Source organism: Cupressus sempervirens, chromosome 8 (genome assembly GCF_028749045.1).
Source record: "Cupressus sempervirens isolate cs-2001-9-10 chromosome 8, ASM2874904v1, whole genome shotgun sequence".
NCBI classification, from domain to species: domain Eukaryota; kingdom Viridiplantae; phylum Streptophyta; class Pinopsida; order Cupressales; family Cupressaceae; genus Cupressus; species Cupressus sempervirens.
In genome coordinates, this window is record NC_143125.1 from 744,549,894 (window position 1) to 744,570,341 (window position 20,448).

The following is a 20,448-nucleotide window of genomic DNA, read 5'->3' on the forward strand; positions in this document are numbered from 1 at the left end:
AAGCAATTCCTACTAAGAATGCAACAAGTAAAGTAGTGATTAATTTCATTCTAAATAACATTGTAACCAGATTTGGATGCCCATAGAAGATTGTAACTGATAATGATATGTGTTTCAGATATGAGGAATATAAAGATTTTTGTAAGTACAACATTATAGAATACACATCATCACCTTATCATCTCCAAGGAAATGGTCAAGTAGAATCAAGCAATAAATGTATATTGAAAATTATCAAGAGGATTCTAGGAGAGAACAAGAAGGCCTAAGATTTAAAATTGCCATTAGCTCTGTGGGCTGATAGGGTTACTATGAAAAGGGCAATTAGATGTGCTCCTTTTGATTTGGTCAATGGCATACAAGCTAGACTTCCATAGAATAATTTAAAGGAGATGTATAATTTTTTTTGACTTTATGAAGATGATATCATTGATGAGATACATCTCAGGATGGATGATATCTTGTAATTAGAAGAAACAAGAAGAGAGTCTTCTATTTAGAATGCCAAGTTACTATTATAGATGAAGCACTTATATGACAAGAGGGCCATTGATAGAAAATTTGAACTAGGTGATATGGTATTTATGTGGAATGCTAGGATGGAAGATAAATGAATGCATGGTAAATTTGATCCCATCTAGCTTGGTCCATACAACATTTGTGATACAAATGGTGAAGACTCATATTTTTTGAGGGATCTAACTGGAGATATTCTTGAATTTCCAGTTCATGGACAATTCTTGAAGAGATACTTTTCTTAAAGTATTTTTGTTCTATGAATAGTAGTTTTAGGGCTTCTTGTGTCCTTGTACATTATGTGCATTTTTTTATAGTCCCTATAGGTTCCCTTGTGTAGTTTGGTTTCCTATTTCTGTTGTCTTGTTTTTGTGTTCTCTGAAGAAGTTTTCATTATGTATCAAGTATGTGGTCTGCTCCACCATAGATTCTAAAATTCTTGCATAGAATCAGGTACTCTATCATTTCCAAACAGAGCCACTAGTGGTCTGATTATTCACAGTGCAAAGAAATTCCAAAATATGTGTAAAAATCATGTAATCCTTGTGTCCTATAGATTAGGGTTTCTCTTCTTATCACTTTTCAAAATCTTGTGTTACCCTAGTTATGCCTTGGTTTTTGTGTTTTTTAAATTTTATTAAATTATCAAGGTTTATCATGAAAATAGTCATTAAATTGTCCTAATTATGTTAAAACCCTAGGTCTATCTTAAATTTTTTGAAAGGGTTTGCAAGATTCCTAAGTTCTTCTCTTTTATGGTCATACGGTGTTGTGATTTCCTATAGGAGCGTTATGATCTCTTTCTTTTGTTTCCATGTTCACACTTCACTGAATGGTGTAAGGGCATAAAGGAATTAATGGTTTCTAGATATATGGTTTGAAGCTTTCTAATCATATGATTGACCCTTCAGCAAAGGTGTGTAAAAGGTTTTCATATATTGTAAGCTTTGATTTATGGTTCCATAGTGACGAGTTAGCTCAGATGAACAAAAGCTTCTCATTAAGGCACCTCTAGCTATACATTTTCCTTTTAAATGTTTGAGCATAATAAGGTTTAAAGTGGTCATGTTTATTGAATTACAGGGGTACAAGTAACAAGTTGAGAAGATGAGCGAAAAGGTGTATTGGTTTGATTTATGCTCTCACATTTTACTGAATGGCGTAAGGGCATAAAGGCCCGTGATGGTGTAAATGATATCTCATGGAAATATTAAATGGATTTTTGATTATACATGCAAGGGAAGCTCATAAGACCAAAACAAGGTCTGATTTTGTTTATTTGCTTCCACTATTTTGGTTTGTGAACAACTATAAAGTGATGTCATACGGAGGAATGTGTCATGTGGGACCTAAAACTTTGCTAGTTGGGCATTAGTAAGAGTGAATCAATTTTTGACATGTCACATATGCTAGATGGGCTTGCCTCACATGGAAGATAACTTAAGTCATTCATTTTGCATGTGCTTAAATCAATAGTGATTGTTTTTCTGAGATTTGATCTGGGTCATTGATTTGCTGAGAGAAATGTTTTCCCTTAGGTTCTTATGATTAAAAGTATACCATGTGGACAAAGAAGTGCTTCATGTCTTTCTTTGTGGATAAGAGCCACATTTTAGCATAAGAGCATAAAAAGTAGAATGAAAAGTAGAATGAATGCCTTATGCTGGTACAAGAAGTGTTGAAGCATAAACACATAAAGGTACATGGAGAGGATTTGAGATCTTAAAAGTAAAGGGGCCACATATAAGCTCAAAAATAGTTGCAAGGCCATGCTTAAGGAACCCTAATTCTTCTACACTTAAATTTTTTTGAACCATCACCGGATAAGCATAAGGCTTTGATAATTATATCTCTAGAATTATGAGGATTGAAGGATTTGGGCTCAGCGTATAAGCAAAAGACCAAATTTGAAAAAAGAGATTAGTTGATGTGTTATGCCAATTAATAAAAAATGACAAATCCATGGTAGCCAAGTAATATAAAAAAGCAGAAAGGTACTTCAGGATCAAATTAAATGGTTGACATTCTTTGTTGACAAACCTACAAGGATGGTATTAAATCTCATGCATGCAAAATTTATTAAAGTTGTTAGATTGCATGATTAAAGTATAAAGATTTGATCGAAAGTTTAGAGTATTTTCCATTTCCAAGAACTTGTGTCTTCCATTCTGAAAATTCTTCAGGTGTCCATAGCTTGGTAACTTTTTGTGTCATTGTTGCAAGAGTTTGAGATATAGATTTGCAAAAAATAATGGTTGACATGGATGTTGAAGAGATTCCTACTAAGGAAGTAGAGGCTAAATAGGAAGGTGATCATGTTGTTGAAGTAACGGTGGAAGGGAAGAAGACGAAGGGGATAGTAAAAATTGAAAAGAAAACCTAGGTTAGAAAGCCAAACAAACATGCAAAGGAATGGTTGAAAATACTCCCAGGGTCATCTAATGCAGTTTTGGCCAATGACCACGTATTTAAAGACCCTTACTTCTTGTGCAAAGATGCAAAATGCCCCAAGATTGATGGGTTTAACCTATTCATGTATATCTATCAGAATAGAACTAAAAATGTACTAGTATGCAACCCATGGAAAAATATGGCAACATTGATATTTCTTAAGGTATTTGTTGAAGCGAATTTGTTGAAGGCATTGATAAACTCTTATAATCTAGTCATGAGGTTATTCCATAGACATAATGGGATTATTTTTATGCATGATTGATAGGACTTTTTTCATAGAAGCTTTTGGTTTGGAGGGGAAAATGGATGTGCCCATAGATATTGATGACTTACATGGAAATTTTGGGAGAAATAAGACTCATTATTTGAATAATGTGATGCTACCCCACATCCCATAAAATGTAAAAAAGCCAGGGAAAATACCAAAGAAAGTAGAGGATAACTTGCCATTAAGTAGATTCAAATACTACTTCAAGAATACAATGGATGGATTGCGCAAGGTTTTGGGCAGTGATGGGTTAGAAGATTGTGTGTATGGTTCATTGTTTTTGAGAGCATGTGACATACAAGACCCTTTCTAAAATAGGGAATATGATTATGTGGCTTTCATTATCAATAGTATGCACCACCAAATTATGAATGCCAAGAAAAGAGAGATGAAGGACTTCAAATTTCATCATTACTCATTGCTAATGCACCTAATCCTATACAAGAACATTGGGTATATCAGTTAGGATTTCATTGATCAAACATCTGATGAATTTGGTGAGTTGCCTGCACAATTATGGACTCACAACTAGGATAAAAAATTTCATTATTCAAATGCAATTGTATTTTTCAATTTGTTTAGTTCTATGATCATGGGGATGGTAGATCATACTTTCTCTAGGGCCCTTGATGTTTTAAAAACATTACTCAAACCTTCCTTTTTGGATGAATCACTGAAATTGGATCATAATTGGGGTGATATATTTTTGTTTAAGGAGTTCACCTTGAAGAGATTTTATGCATGCCCTTGGCCTTATACCCATATAATACCCAAATATCTGCCTTGTAGGCTAACTATTATTAAATTCTTTTGGCAATTCATACTAATGACAAAGAGATGATTCCTCCTTCCCTGCACAAAAATACACTTGTTTGTAGGTTCTTTTAAGTAGGAGATTTGATAATTGGGAGGAATGCTTATAAGTAGCTTAGTGAATATTTAAGCCAATATAAATTTTCCACTAAACACTACATAATATATGACCTAGGAAACTATGTATCAAATGAGGTAAAGGCTATTAGAGGTTATATTCTACCTCCTAGTAAACCCATCCTTGTGGAATATTTGATTGCAAATATAGTGGCAATAGGGGTGTCTAAAGAATTACTAAGAAAGTGTGCTGAAATTATAAAGGTGGGGGATGCCTTGAGAAGGACCAACCCAAACTTCAAGGGTTTTTTACATAGAGATCACATATCTTAGAAAGTTGAGGAAGATGATTGAGAATTTTGATCATATCATGGCCCAAATGCCAAATGAGCCAGAAGGAGAGGAGGCAACAGTGAATAGGGAATCCCCTAAGCTTGATGTCCAATTTAAAATTAATGTTGAGGAGGAGGAACAACCATCATCTTCTACATGGGTGCCTAAAGGCAATAAGAGACAGAAAACTATGCATATCCTAGAGAGGGTGGTGAGTAGAGCTCTACAAGTCATAGTAGGCAATGATCTATATTTTGCTGATATTAGGTAGAACTACTTGCATGAAAGGGCAATAGAGGCAGGAAGAGCCTCAACTGATTTACAAAATGTAGCCTCCAAATTGGATGATAGACTCATCCAATATGAGAAATTCATGGAAGATGATGATTTCATTAAATCATCTGAAGTTAAATTTTATTAATATAAAATTAAGCAAAATGAGCTTACATTGAACCTTATGCTAGGAGAGGATCCTGAAAAAGAATAAAGAATTAGTAGATAAACTATTGGCATATGATCTAGAGAGTGAAACAATGACCCCTGTAGAAGCTAGGGAGTTGGTACATGGAAGTGGCATGATTTTAGTGCCAAGATGGGACATTGAAAGGGCATTTGTACTTGACCAAATTAGGAGGCAAGCCAAGGAAATTAGTTGTGAAGCCAGAAACAGTGAAGGCTTGAAGAGAGGGTCAGGTTTTAGTATAAATACTAAGATCCTAGCTATATGGAGTGTTGCCCCTAACACTAACAAACCAAAAATGATGAATATAGAGGAGACTGCTTAGGGCAATATGATTTTTTGGACATTGGATAACACCATAGGCAAGGAGATCTCCAACATGGTTAAACACTTTGCATTTATGAATGAAGTAAAGATGGAATAGATTGAGGAAGGCTTGTTGCTACCTATAATGATTTCTTAGATGTTAGGAAGTTGTATGAAGAAGAGCTCAAAACAAGCCATTTGCAAAACCAAAGAATGGAAGAGTTGGAGGGAAAGGTTCAAAGCCTAGAAGAGGAAGTTCAATCTCTAAAGGACAAACTCAAAACTATAGTAGAGGTAGAACATGTACAAGGGAATGTGGAGGAGGTTAGGCACATAGTTGAAGTAGAAGTCCAAATAGATGATATACCCATAGGGGTAACAGTACTAGTACTAGTACTAGTGGTAAATGTGGAAGGCGAGGTTCCTCAATCTGATAGTGCATCAAAAAGGGATACAATGTTGAGTATGTTAAATCATAAGGTAAGCATCTTGAAGAAAATCTCTCAAGATGAATATAATGAATTCACCAATCTACAAGCTACTTAGCAAATGTGCAAAGAAGCAGTAGGTTGGCTTGACCCCATTTTCCAGCAATGAGGATCTTATATGCAATTTTTTGATAGATTGATACCTCTGCTAGCTAAGAAGCTAGACCTTCCTAATAAGGTCAGTTCTATTAAAGAGGGTATGGATAAAGTAAAGGATTTGTTACAATTCTTTATAGGAAAATTGGCAATCATTTAGAATAAGATGAAAGTGTTGTTCAATGATTTTTATTCCTTAATCCTTTCTATCCTTAATTCTAATAGCCAAATAAAAGATTGGAATGAATGGTCTAGTTCTTTTCACCATATTGTAAACTTGCCACAAGTGGTAGCCATTTTTGAAGGTGACACTGATGATTTTTCTTTCAATGAACTCATTGATACTTTTTTCAAAATTGAAACCAAAATGAATAAATTCATAACATAAGGGAAAGTAGTCATAGATGCTAGGTGGCAAAAGTCTGTTGGTGAACTAACAACAATAAAAGCATGCGAGTGGCCAACAAAAAGAGAAGTCATTGTATGGGAGGCAATCATAAAAATAAAGGCTTTACCAATAGGGGGCAGTTGAAGAAGAGGACAAATTTGAAGGTTTGATGCTTCAACTATCATATGAAACTATTTATGTTGTTTCTTTTTCTTATGGATATAAAGATATTTTGAAAATCTTGTTGTATTGCTCATTGTAAAAGGATGCCTATCAGTCACATTTTTCCCTTTGGTTGTTCCAAGTCATTCTTATATAAATGAGTTTTCAAGGAATTGTGACAGGTCCAAAGGCTTGTATAAATTTTGTTTCTTATCAAAGAAAGTATAGTCGGTCCATGTTTTGTAGTTGATAGTTTACTTGCAATGGTGTACTCTCTGATAATATATAGAAATGATAGAATCAGCAAGATATTCTAGTCTTTTTATTGATTTTTATTGGTCATTGTATTAGTCTTTTAAAGCATAATACAAAGAGGTACTTACACAATATTAGTGTCTCAAATTTTTGTCTCCATTTTATGGGTTTGTTTACTTTGAGGTCATTTAAATAAATTTAATTGATTGGAAGCAATCTAGATGGGTTGTATGCTAGTTTTATTGTTTCTTTTAATTCAAGGAGTTATAGAAATGCTTTAGTAAATCAGTAGGGTTTATGAGTTTATAAAAGGGATACTTCATAAGAATAGAAATGGGTGATTACAATTGGTAGATTCATTTACAAGTTATTTGAACTAGATTTCCTGCCAATAGTTAACCTTAATAAGGCACTGGTCATATGAATCAAAAGTGAATGAGAGTAAATTCTACCACTACATATCAAATCAATTATAAAATCAAAATTGTTTTCATTCCATTTTGTTCAAGACATGCTTGTTGGTCACCACTTATTTACATCTTATTTTTGAGTCTTAGGCAACTATTATTTCCAGAAATATTTATCAACCCTAGGAGGATTATGACCAAATTTGCTTATGAGTGATGCATATAATTATGAAAATATCAAGAATTGGATAAATTGTGTATTTGTTAGGGACTAGAGATGAGAATCAGAATGAAACTAATATAATTCTCATACAATAATAGCCATTTGAATTATCCCTTAGGTATACCCACCTTGGTTTTTTAGAGCTTAAATAGTAGAAAACCATCCTTGGTTTTGTTGAAGTTGGATCCAAGTGGTTTTCACGTGTAATTGTTAATAGGTAGTGGCTAGTCCTTAGATTATGTGAGTATTACCATTGTGGTATTGAGTATTTTTTTGTTTAGTAGTTTTAAATAGCTACAAGTACTATGTTACTTTTATCAATAATTTCTCCAAGAAGACTTGGATGTACTTCTTGAAGACCAAGGATGAGGTTTTTAGTCAATTCAAAGATTTCAAGGCTCGTGTGGAGAACTTGACATGAAGGAAGATAAAGGTTCTTTGTTCAGACAATGGAGGCAAGTACAAAGGAAATAACTTCCATGAATTTTGTGCTACAGAAGGAATCAAGAGAGAGTGGATCATTCCTTACAATCCATAGTAGAATGGAGTTACTGAGAGGAATAACCATTCTATATCATAGTTAGAAAGATATATGGTACATGACTAGGATATGCCTTGCTACTTGTGGGAAGAGGCATCTAGTACAACATTCTACATTCAAAATAGGGTTTCACACAAGGTGCTAGGGAAGATGACGCCAAAGGAAACTTTCATAGGTAGGAAGGATGATGTTAGTCATTTTAGAATAGTTGGGAGTTTAGCATATTATCATATTCCAAGTGATACACATACCAAGTTAGATAAGATTACAAAGAGAGGGTACTTTGTTGGAAACAATGAGACCTCAAAGGAATATAGGAATTTTATATCTAGGACTAGAAGAATTATTGAAAGGTGTGATGTTAAGTTCATGGAGGAGAAGCCATTTATAATGTCTATAGATTTTCCAACAAATGATCAGAGTGAGCAGCCAACATAAGCTCCTAGGCCTAGTCAAGGGTAGAAAATCACAAGTATAATTACTAGTACAAGTCTAGGCTCAGGTGGTGAAGATTCACAAACCATGGAGCAGGAAGTGCAATGATAGATGTATCTGGAAGACTTAGAGGTTGATATTTCATCCTCTACAATTAGTAATAGGAATAGTGAGGTTCAAGAGACATAAAGGGATACTCAAGAGTTTGTAGTAGCTCCTAGGAAGAGTACTAGACATTGAAGACAACCAACCAAGTTTAATGACTATGTGGCATTAGTTAGCCAATTAGTAGATAGTGAGCCTTCTAGCTATCAAGAAGCTATAGAGAATTAGATATGGAAATATGGTATGGTTGAGGATTATTGCTCAATAATGTAGAATGATGTGTGGGAGGTAGTGCCTAGACAAACATATAGGGTAGTTGTTGGATTGTGCTAGATCTATAAGATAAAGCATGGTGTAGATGGTAGCATCGAGAAATACAAGGAAAGGTCCATGGCTAATGGGTTCTCTCAGAAGGAGCGAATATACTATGAGGAGACATTTTCTCTAGTGGCTAGGTATACTTCTATATGAGTTGTGATCTCATTTTCTACATAGATGGGATGGAAAACCCATCAGATGGATGTCAAGACAACATTCCTTAATGTTGAGTTAAAGAAGGAGGAGAAGACAAAATGCTTTGTAGCACACATCAAAGAGACCCATGTGTGCAAATTGAAGAGAGCATTGTATGGACTCAATTAGGCTCCTAGAGTATGGTTTGAGCATATTGACACATACTTGCAAGAAATGGACTTTATGAAGAGTGAAGTGGATGCTAACCTCTTACTTGGTGGTTAGTGGTGAGATTTTCATTCTTGTTCTTTATGTGGACAACTTGTTTCTTACAGGTTCACTCTAGGGATCATAGAAGACTACAAGAGTGACCTTGCAGAAGAGATTTATATGAAGGAATTAGGACTTATACACTACTTTCTAGGCATGGAGGTGTGACAAACAGATGAAGACATTTTCTTTGGTCAAGGGAAATATTGCATTGAAATCTTGAAGATATTCAAGATGGAGGAATGGAAAGCCATGTATTCACCCATGATCATGAATTGAAGGAAGGTAGATACATATAAAGAGAAGGATATAGATCCCACCTTATATAGATAGTTGATTGGTTCAATTATGTATTTGGTCAACACTAGGCCATATATAGAATTTGTAGTAAACTCTCATAGTTAGTTCATGGTTGAACCAAAGAGAATGCATCAGATAGTGGCCAAGCATGTATTGCATTACTTGTGTGGTATAGTTAAGTATGTGATCAGATATGTTTGAGTTGAAGGTATCAGGTTGATGAGCTATACTGATGCAAATTGGGCAAGAAGTACAATAGACAAAAGGAACACTTCAAGGAGTTTTTTAGGTTTGGTATCAGGAGTTGTATCTTGGTTTAGTAGGAAGCAAAAATATGTGGCTTTGAGTTTAGTAGAAGAAGAATACATAGCAGCTAGGATGGCAACATGTGAAGCTATATGGCTTTGAAATTTGTTAGTAGCATTGTTTGGTCAGAATGTTGAGACTACTATGATACACTATGACAATCAAAGTTGCATCAAGTTGTGTGAGAATTTAGTATTTAATGATAGGTCTAAGCATATAGACATAAAATATCACTTCATCAAAGATTGTGTATAATGGGGGGTTCTTCAACTATAGTACATACCTACAAAGGAGCACATCGTAGACATTTTGACTAAGGCATTGTGGAAGGCTAAATTCATCTTCCTTAGAGATAAGTTGGGTGTCATGCATAACAACTTCCTTGCTAAGAGAGAGTGTGTGTTAGTTTTAGGTAGCTAGAATAGTTGTTCATCCATATGTTATTAATTAGCAAATATTTTTTAATTAATTAAATCCTTCTAGAAGCAACTAGTAACCTATTGATTAGGTTATTTTAATCAAGAAGCAAGTAGAAACTTCTTAGTTAGGTTATTATCAAGAAGCAAGTAGAAACTTCTTGGTTAGATTGTCTTGATCAAGAAGCAACTAGAAACCTCTTGGTTAGGTAGTATAAAAGAGAAGTCAAGGGAGGAATTTGGTCAACAAAGGAACACAACTTGTAGAAGCATTGAGGATAACAGTGTGGAATATCAATAGGAGAAATTAAGAACCTATCTGAATTATGCTAGTGAGAGGCAAGAAATTTTATATCTCTTGATTTTCTAAAGTTAATATATGTTTTATTGACACAAAACTATGCACCCTTTCCTGATGTATGACCCTCAAGCAACCTTGTGTAACATAGAAATGACCTCCAAGTGTGGGACTTGCACTCTGAGCTTGAATCTCTAGAGAAGAATGACTTCCTTATTATCAAGATGCATCTATGCTACCACTGGAGAGAAAAAGGGAGAATGAAACTAAAATTAAATATAGAAAGGGATACGGGGGTGATGCACCAAGATAGAGTTATGGTTACGACACTATCTATGTATGCAAAACACATCAATAAAAAGTCCACAATACACTAGTCTCGATCTATTCTATCTCCAAGAATCCACATGCAGATTTAGAACTAGTTGAAGTGCTAAAAAGAAAGACATCTTCACATATACAACAACCATCAACAATTTGGATACAACATACAAACCTTGAATACTAGAAAGAAACACCCACCAAAAGGAAAGATACATGCATGTTTGACAAATGGTAAGAAGAGATAAGGAAGAAAAACTATTTGATTAATGGAAAGCAATGAATATAGTTGTAGAGCACATGGCTGCTATAGGTAAACATAACACATAACATAATAGAGTAGAATCGAGAAGATGTATTTACAATTTCCTTTTAAAGAGTTCAAGCATAACTCGGATCTAACTTAATTTCAAACCCCAACCCAAGGTGGATTCCAGCTAAAGAGAGTATAAATAAATAAATATCACAATCAAATCTGATCTTGAAATCAACATGTTGTAATGAAGTGACAGGCAAGCCAAAACAAATGTACCCAGCTGTAAGAAATCAAATTCTATGAGATTTGATCATTACATTCACTAATGAGTCATGGAAATGGATTAACACCACAAAATAAGGTCCAAAAAATGTTGGTTTGCATTGGAGAAATAATCCTTGTAATATGTCGTAGCCACAACAAATAAATTGGCACCACTATAAAAAAAAACACAAAATGGGATAACATGCAAGTTAACCCACCATGAAAATACAAAGTTGATCCATGTAGAATAAATCTGATCTGCCCAAAAAATATGTGAACCATTAATGTAGATTTTCATTTTGGAATGAATGGTTTAGGGCCTACAAAAAGTATCCCCAACAGATGAATAAAACCCAATCACAGATCCAGGATCTCCACCTAACCACACAGACAACTGATGCACTCATAAATATCTAAGAATGCTCCAAAATCTAGAGGTCATCATGTCTTTGCAAGAGAGAAGGGAAGAAATACAAAAATATGACCACTGTCTGATTAAAAGCAATCCAACATAAGAAGAATCCACCATGTGGCATGCAACAATAGGTTGGCACACTTCTTCAAAGTTTGGTTGAAGCTGCAACAATGATTTTGTGATTCTAGAAAGAGCAGGAAAGTCATTCTCTAAAATACAATGAAATTGATTAATGTTGAATGTTAACCTTGGTAGAAAATGTGTGTTAACCTGCAACTCAGTACATGAAGGAAAAATGGATCAACTTGGCACATGAAGAAATTGAGCCAACTCAGCTTATGAGGAAATCGCGTTAACATGAGATGTTAACCTGACCAAAAATTGTGTTAACCCACATCAAAGAGTCTGGCCCATTGAAGATCTCTCAGATGGGTTATCAATGATGGGCTAAATGGGGGGCCAAAAAATGGCCAACATGTTCCATCTGCAGAATTGATTTTCCCTTGGGGGTTTTTCCAGGGATAGTTTGTCTAAAAATATTATGTTCATTGATTTGTGAATTTCTTTTTATATTTTATTGGTGAAGTTGCAATTGTGTTATTTTTTTATATTAGTTGTGAATTATTTTTTCAGCAATTTAATAATCATTTACAATGGGAGATTAATAATAAGTGACTACAATAGTGTTAATTTTCACATCTAAATTGTCCTAGACAATTTATTATTACTAATGGAAAGATGCCTAAGGAAGTAATGCCTATCAATGAATTACAGAGATGGTAGTAAATCCCTTATGAAATTATTGTATGAGTTAATTCTTTAAGAATTGAAAAGTTTGCAATGAGGTAAGGAATTACTCCTACATAGTGGTTCCCCGACAAGTCAAGAGAGCTCAAGCTTAATGAGTGGTGCAAGAAATTTGAAGGGATGGAACCACTAAGACCACAACTAGACAGATCAAGGGAAACCAAGGACGAGACATTTTGAAACCAAATTGGCAATGGGGAATATGATTAATTCCATGGATGATCTATATGAGATAGGTGATTGAGGTTTAGGAGAGAAGGTATTGTACCTAAAAGTCCACATCCAAAGAGGTGAATTTCCCTGAGATTAGAGAGGCTGCTAAGGGTGCTACCGCAGTCCTCATATGGCTTTGACAGATTCATTCCTTCCATATCCAAGTATTACAAGCTTCTAAGATTTCTTATCCATTTTGCAAACCTCCTACTCTCCAAGGCACACAATGAGTGGATTTTTGACAACTACTAAGAGATATGGGGTGACACAGGGTTGTAATGCTACCCAACTCGAGAAGAATCTCACCTCCAAATTTAGTAGATGCCAACGCTAAGGAAAGAAAGCCTTTGGAGTTTTTCTAACTGATCAAGTATAACAATACCATTGAACTGATTCCATCTCAAGTTCAGGTATTGCAAGGTTGTAATGTTACTTAATTCTGGTGGAATCTCACTTCCAAAATAGGCACCTGCCAGGCTCAATAAAGCAAGCTTCTAGATTTTTTCCAATCGAAGAGACATGTTAGTAACATTGAAGTAATTTATCCTCAAATCCAAATATTGGAGATGATACAACTTGAATAGGGAGGGATGGATCTTCCCCTCCAACAGAAGTCATGAGGCATAATTAGGGATTTTAATTTCAAGGGAAACAACGTGGCTAGAATGATAGTCACAGGTGACACCCTCCCATTGGCAATAGTTGAATCATTGTCATGATCTCAGTTGACCATTAGAATCATTGAGACTAATTTTAAAGTCAACTAGAAAACTTCTTTTATCTTCTTGGCATTTGTTTGAATGAGAAGCGGAAGAGCAAGGTAACCATCATGGTTATATAGAACAAAAAAGGGAGACATGATTATATCTAAGAAAAGATGATGAGGTTATGGATGATTAAGCAGAGATGTAGAATGATGTTCTGATGAAGATTATTGTGGACTCTTTCATGTCCTCCTCTTCTTCAAAGTGTGTTCGCAGTGAGGAAAGACTTTTTGTTAATTACGCCGAAGGCATACTCTCTCTAAGAAAAACCTGCTCACTTTTTAAATCGACAGTTGATATATGACATTGAGCTTGCAAGATGTTGTACGAGATCTTGGCCCTCTATTTTGGGGATATGATTTTTTTGGGTGGCATGGATATGTTCATCGGTGCCTAGGATAGTGTTGTTCCATCGTGGCCACCAAGCTGCTATGTGCATTGCTTTTGTGGCGAGTTATGCAGAAGATGTGCGTGCTACTCATTTATGCGAATGGCTTAAACATCACACACTAATGCTTCATTCCTAGAGTAAAAGTGTTAAATAGTCAAAGTTTGACTTACTTTTCCAAGCTTAATTTCTTCATTAGTGTGTGATGTTTAAGGCCCTCATTATGGGATTGCATAGTCGTTATGTGGGAGGAACATTAGTGGCTATCCTATGACTGTTGTAGCACATGATTTTTCTAGTGACTACTGCTCGATTGCCATGGGGTGGGTATTTGTAGGATTTTTTTTTGTTTCTACTACATCAATTTCTTGGCCATAGGTGCAAGAACACAAATATGTGGCTATTTCCACTTATTCTTTGTTCACTTTGCCCTTGTCCTAAAGTTCTATTTTGTTTGTGCTACTATACATGTACCTGTATTTGTAACTCTTTTTGCTGATAATATTTGGCTGCTTCATTCCTTATTATGATATGCTTGTCTCTTCATGTAATTACTGATAATAATAAACTTATTTGTAGTTCGGACTAAAAGCTTCCTCGCTCAGTCATAAATGTTAGGCTTAGGAAATTTTGAAATTGCAGTGACCAAGCTCAATTTTCTTGCTCTTTGTGGTCTGTGAGCAATTATCCACTTTTCCACAGTGAAAAAACATCCTATTTGTAATCTTCTCTAGGAGAAAAGTTTATGTGGTCCTCTGTTGTGTCATCCTTTTCCATTGGCTCTAGAGCTAGGGTTTTTTTGGTTTGTGTCTATAAGGAATGAGGATGTGATAAAATTTAGGGTTGTTTTAATAAGGAAACAAATTCAGTCCAAAAGTTAGGCCTTCAAGGGTTATTCGGAGGCAATCTAGTGGAGAGCATTCACAACTAGAATTTTTAGTCACTTGTAATTTAGCATCCCCTGAGATTACATCTTTGAGGCATTATGTTTTAATGGTTCACATTCCTTGAATGTGTCATACATTTCGTTTAGGGAATTTTTCTCCTTCTTATACACCTCTTTACTACACACTCCCTATCCATTGAATTGTGTCCTAAAAGAACTTCAAGGGCTCATCAATCCCCTTCATGTGATTTTATTTGTCAGATCAAAGTGTGTGACCTATGCTCAAAAGAGAGTTTCCAAGATTACAAAATATATAGGCATTTTCCCTCCATTGGGTTGGTTATCTTACAATTTATTCTTCTAATTCGTCATGTCTCCTCCATTTGTTTCGAGCAAGAAATTTGGAATATTTGGATTTTGATACATGCATTAACATGGCATTTTCTTTTAAGAAGGGGAAATTCTATAGAGCTTTGTAAATCTTCCACAAAATAATGGTAGCTATATTATAAATGAAAGACATCCTTGCAATTTGTCTTTTCTCCTCCATTTATTTTGAGCAAGAAACTTGGAATATTCGTATTTAGATACTTGCACCAACAAAACCTTGTATTTTAAGATGGGGAAATTCTATAAACCTCTGCAAAACTTCAACAAAATAGTGGAAGTTATTGATAAACGATAGACAAATATCTTGAAATGAAAAAATAGTTTTTCTGCAGAACAGTTAGAGAATATAGAATCAAAACATTGAAATTACATGGTAAAATATCTATACAACATCTGTTTAAATTTTTAATAGGCTTAGATGCCCATATTGAGAGTTTAACAATTGAATTGGAAAGCTAATTTCTATTATTTTTTTCTTGACACAATAGCAATGTACTTGATTGCTTTTTTGTGAAAATTAACTATTGCAGTTACTAATTATTAATCTCCTATTTTAACAGATTATTGAACTACTGAAAATAAATTCATAGCTTAATATTGAAAAATAATTGAACTGTAACTTTGTTGCCCGGTTATAAAATTCTTTCAATTTTATAAGCCGTTGTTAATTTTTAAAACTTGCCTAGTTTTAAGCCTTAAATGGATCATTCTATCTATGAAATTTGTGAGTCTTTAAGCCTCCACATCTCTGGCTCGTTCCCAGCTCTGCGCAGCATTTGAAATTTTTAAAATCCAACTTCTGAGCCTCCAGATATAAAAGGTTAAAGATTGCCGCCAAAAACACGTATTTCTTAACCTTTAACTTCTTGAAAGGTTAATGTTAACCACCAAAAATGTGTTTTTTTTAACCTCCAAATAAAAGGTTAATGTTAACCACCAAAAATACGTTTTTCTTAACCTCTCTAATAGGTTAATGATAATGTCCAAAAACACGTTTTTCTTAACCTCTTCGACGTGGGTGCCCAGATAGAAGACATATTGAAGGTTACAGAAGAAAAGTAACATGCTGATGGATTTTGGAAATCTGTTTACCAACAAGCCCAGGCATTTGATGATAGTATAAAGGTTCTGATTCTGCCAAGTCCATAGATGCAAAACGCGGAATGATATTACCTTTCCAAGATATCCAGTATTTTGTTGACATGCCTATGGAAATGAAATGAGAGAGGGTGACAGAGAAAAGGCTTCAACGGCTGAGAGACGTGATAAGAATTTTCAGGCTAGGAGTTTTAACAGCTTTGATGGGTGTCAGTAGAGCTGGAAAAATAACACTAATGGATGTTCTTGTGGGAAGAAAGACCGGAGGTTGTATTGAGGGAGATATACGAATCTCTAGATTCTCGAAAGCACAAGAAACATTTACCCGAATATCAGGCTACTGTGAGTAGAATGATATCCACTCTCCACAAGTTAGTGTTCATGATGTCACTGCTTTATTCAGTTTGGTTACGCTTTGCACCTGAAATAGATTCTAAGTCAAAGAAGCATTTTGTATTGGAAGTCATGCAACTAGTTGAATTAGATGATTTGAAGGATGCTCTTGTAGGAGTTCCCGGTGTTACTAGCTTATCTACCGAGCAACGATGGCCTGCCGACTATTGTTGTGGCAACAAGAAAGTTGAATCTAGAATCAGCTGTAATGATATTGCGGAGAAGAACATGAGAAAGGCGTCAAGTTGAAGGTATTGACAGGGGTGAGTTGTGGTTGGTCATCGAGTTTATGGTCTAAGACGGTGACGCCAAAGAAGAATAGGTGGATTAGTTAAAAATATGTCAAATCCGCAATAAAAAGTTTGATTGTTTGTGGTGTGCAAGTAATGAAAACTTGGAGCTATAGTCATTGACCCACGACCACTTGAAGAGGACTATGCTTTGTTCATACACGAATACATTAAACAAATTCGCGCAGTCACCAGTGGAGGAACCATGTAATGATGCCCGTGGATTTCTAATTGGGGAAAACATGAGTGCCAAAGGTATAAATGGGAACCCGATATGCAAAGAAGAGCATATGATGCATAAGTTCAGCTCAATAGGATGTTTCTGCTTACACCAGAAAAAAAAAAAAAAAACATGATGGGATGATCCAATGCCCGAGCTTGAGTTTCACAGCTGCCCAATGTAAAAGAAAATCCCGTGGCCAGCGAAGGAAATTTCCTTATGAAGGTATGAGTGGAATGAGTCAGCCCTCAAAGTCCACCGCATATGATACAACCATCAGCATCTGGTTTTACCTTCGAAAATCAAAACAAAGGATACGTATAGGTAGCCCGATCACTGTAATATGAAACACAATATTATATGTGTAGGGTGTGTGTGGGAAGTCGCCCAGAAATTAAGAAGCAATGGGAATTATCTTGACCCAAGATTCGCAAACTGTTTGACTAAATGCTCAATCCACATGAACATTGTCTTAGCACATCTTTGACAAAGATATCTGAGCGGTGAAAAGAAAACAGGACTTTGTCAGTTTAAGAGCATGCGGTTTCTTAAGTATATCTCATGATCAATGTCATTGTGATCTTCAAACCCGATGGAGAGATATGAATAAATTATGGAGCCTCATGATGAGATGCAACTGGCTTACACACGTAATGCCTCTTTTCAACCTCATCGGTATATTACAAAACTCCATGGCAGAAAACATCTGGTTAATCCATTGATTCTTGAAATGGACATTTGGCGCCTTGGGAAGACAACTGAGAGGAAGCACTTTCTTAGGATCAGATAGTGTTCAAGTTCAAGACACTGGAAATGGCCGCCATGAATTTCCTTGATGACAACAAGGTTGAGGAGACTCCAAAAGCCTATGGATAACTAATAAGTGATCCATTGTTAACGCGTGGAGCCTAATTAGAGAAGGAAAGTGTAGTGGAGAGTTTAACTACACAACTCTAGTTTCTTTCTTACCAAAGTGTGCCGCAATTCAGGAAAATAAACTTTTAACTGACATAGGGAAGCATTTTGAAGATGCCACGAAAGCGTGTTGGAAAATGACAGCAGTTTGCTTTATTAAAATGATTATTCAGCTCTCCCTGGGCTGTTTCAGTTCAGATTGCTCTCATGTTTCTCATCAATTTCCTCCCAGATGTGCGTGTTTCTATGGAAGACATACACTCAAGCATGAGAGATTCTAGATTTTTCTGATGCTGAGAATAATGCCAGAATTCTAAGCAAGGCCACTGATACATTCTTCCTTGAACTCTAAAAAAAGTGGAGAGCAAGAGCCCTGTGCCCACGAGAATTATTTATTCCACCGATCATAACCGCATAAGTAGAACAATGAATGAAGTTGCAAATGAGGGTTTGTAGAAAGAAATCAAGCCCAAAGGTTCATACATTGGGGATGGTGTGTTTGGTGACCCTAGACTAGGAGTTAGTGAAAAGAAGACAAACCGAAACATTGATAATGTTCCAAAGCATAGGAACGACAGCTCATCATTGCAGCAGTTCTACAAGGACACTGTGATGACCATTTGGCATTATCATGGAGGCTATCAAGTTTAGCGTGTGGTGGATCAAAATTACCATGTATTGGGAGTGGATGCTCTCAGGTGGATGCTCTCAGAGTCATTGATGGTTCTACCTTTTAATGCTTCATCAGGCACCAATCCTCAAGCCACTGTTATGACGCTTGGCAGGTCCATGGGTGTCAAGATATTGGAGGAAAGGGGGATGTATAAGAGGTTAAGGGAGATGAATAAACAAAGTAAAGGTTGAAGTGGACCAGATCAGTCATTGTTTATGTCATTTTCAGAGGGATCAATAAGGATCAATTATTCAATTCCCCACCCCCTCAAAATATCTAAAATCCAAGATTCAGGTCATATAGGTTAATTTTGTAGAGGTTAATTAACCTCACCCAAATCACGTATTTGGGAGGTGGTTATTAACCTCAGAGAGGTAGTTATTAACCTCTATGTCTATATAAGGACACCTTTTGGCTTTGTAAAGGGGGACTTTTTGGTGGGAAAAATAGGGGAACACTATGTTGAGATTTTGATCTAAGGATAAATTTTGGAAAGTATGTACACTTTTTATCTCTGAATTGAAAAATCTCTATTGCTTTCTTGGTGCAAGAAAATAATGGAATGTGCAGTTTGAGTTCCCTCTTTTTGAATCTAAATTGTTTCAAATGTTGATTCTCTTTGTAGTGAGCATTCTCACGGTATGGTGTAGATGTTTATGAATCTGTGGATCAGCGTTGTGCTAGTAATAGTTTTTCAAGCGTAGATCTTGATCATTGTTATTAGCAAGTTTAAGTTAGTAGTTTGAGAAAGCTTTGAAGTCGTGTGGTGCATTCGTCATCATGAGCTCTCTCCCCTTTCATTTTAATTTTATATCTATTTGAAAAGCTTCAAAATTATATCATATGAGGGAGCTGCCCCTCTAAACGCAGAGGAAGGCCGCATATCAAGGGCCTATCCAACTGTTGTGAACGATTTGCCACACACTCCGTTGGGCCAATTCTACTGTGACAAATCCGTTTACCAACAAACTTCACCAATAAAATATGAAAAGAAATGCGCAATACAATGAACACAATATTTTCAGACAAATTATCCTTGGAAAAACCCCTAAGGGAAAACTACTTCTACAAACAAGGAATTATATTAAACTTTAGGAAATCAAGAGATACAAAATTCCTTGCCTCTCATTGGCAGAATGCCAACAACCTCCTAATTTCTCCCATTGATATTCCCCATTGCTATTCCCACACTAACACTATGCCCTTGCTAACACTGAAAACATACAAACTCATTTGCTAGCATTGCAAATGTTTCTCCAAACTTCTTGTTCTCCAAATGCTCCCTATACCCTCTTTTATACTACTCTTGTTGGTAAACCAATGGCCAAGATTGACTTACAATCAGCCGCTGAGATATAAAACAACTTAACAACCCTAACAAAATTGGTTTCTAGTTGCTTCTAAAAGAAGTTAGTTATTTAATAAATAATTGTCCAAACTATAACCAATTTGTTAGCAAAATAATTGTTTACTAAATAATTGCATATGGACAAATAGATGTCCAAGCTAGCAAAACTAATACTCCCTCTTAGCGAGAAATCTATTTTGCATGACACCCAACTTATCTCTGAAGAAGATGAATTTTGTCTTCTCCAATGCCTTAGTCAGAATATCTTCTACCTGCTCCTCTATAGGTATGCATTATAGTTGAACAACCCCTGTTGTACACAATCTCTAATGAGGTGATATCTGATATCTATATGTTTAGACCTATCATGAAACACTAGATTCTCAAAAACCTTAATGCAACTCTGATTATCACAATGTATCACAATAGTCTCAACCTTCTTGACCAAACAAAGCTA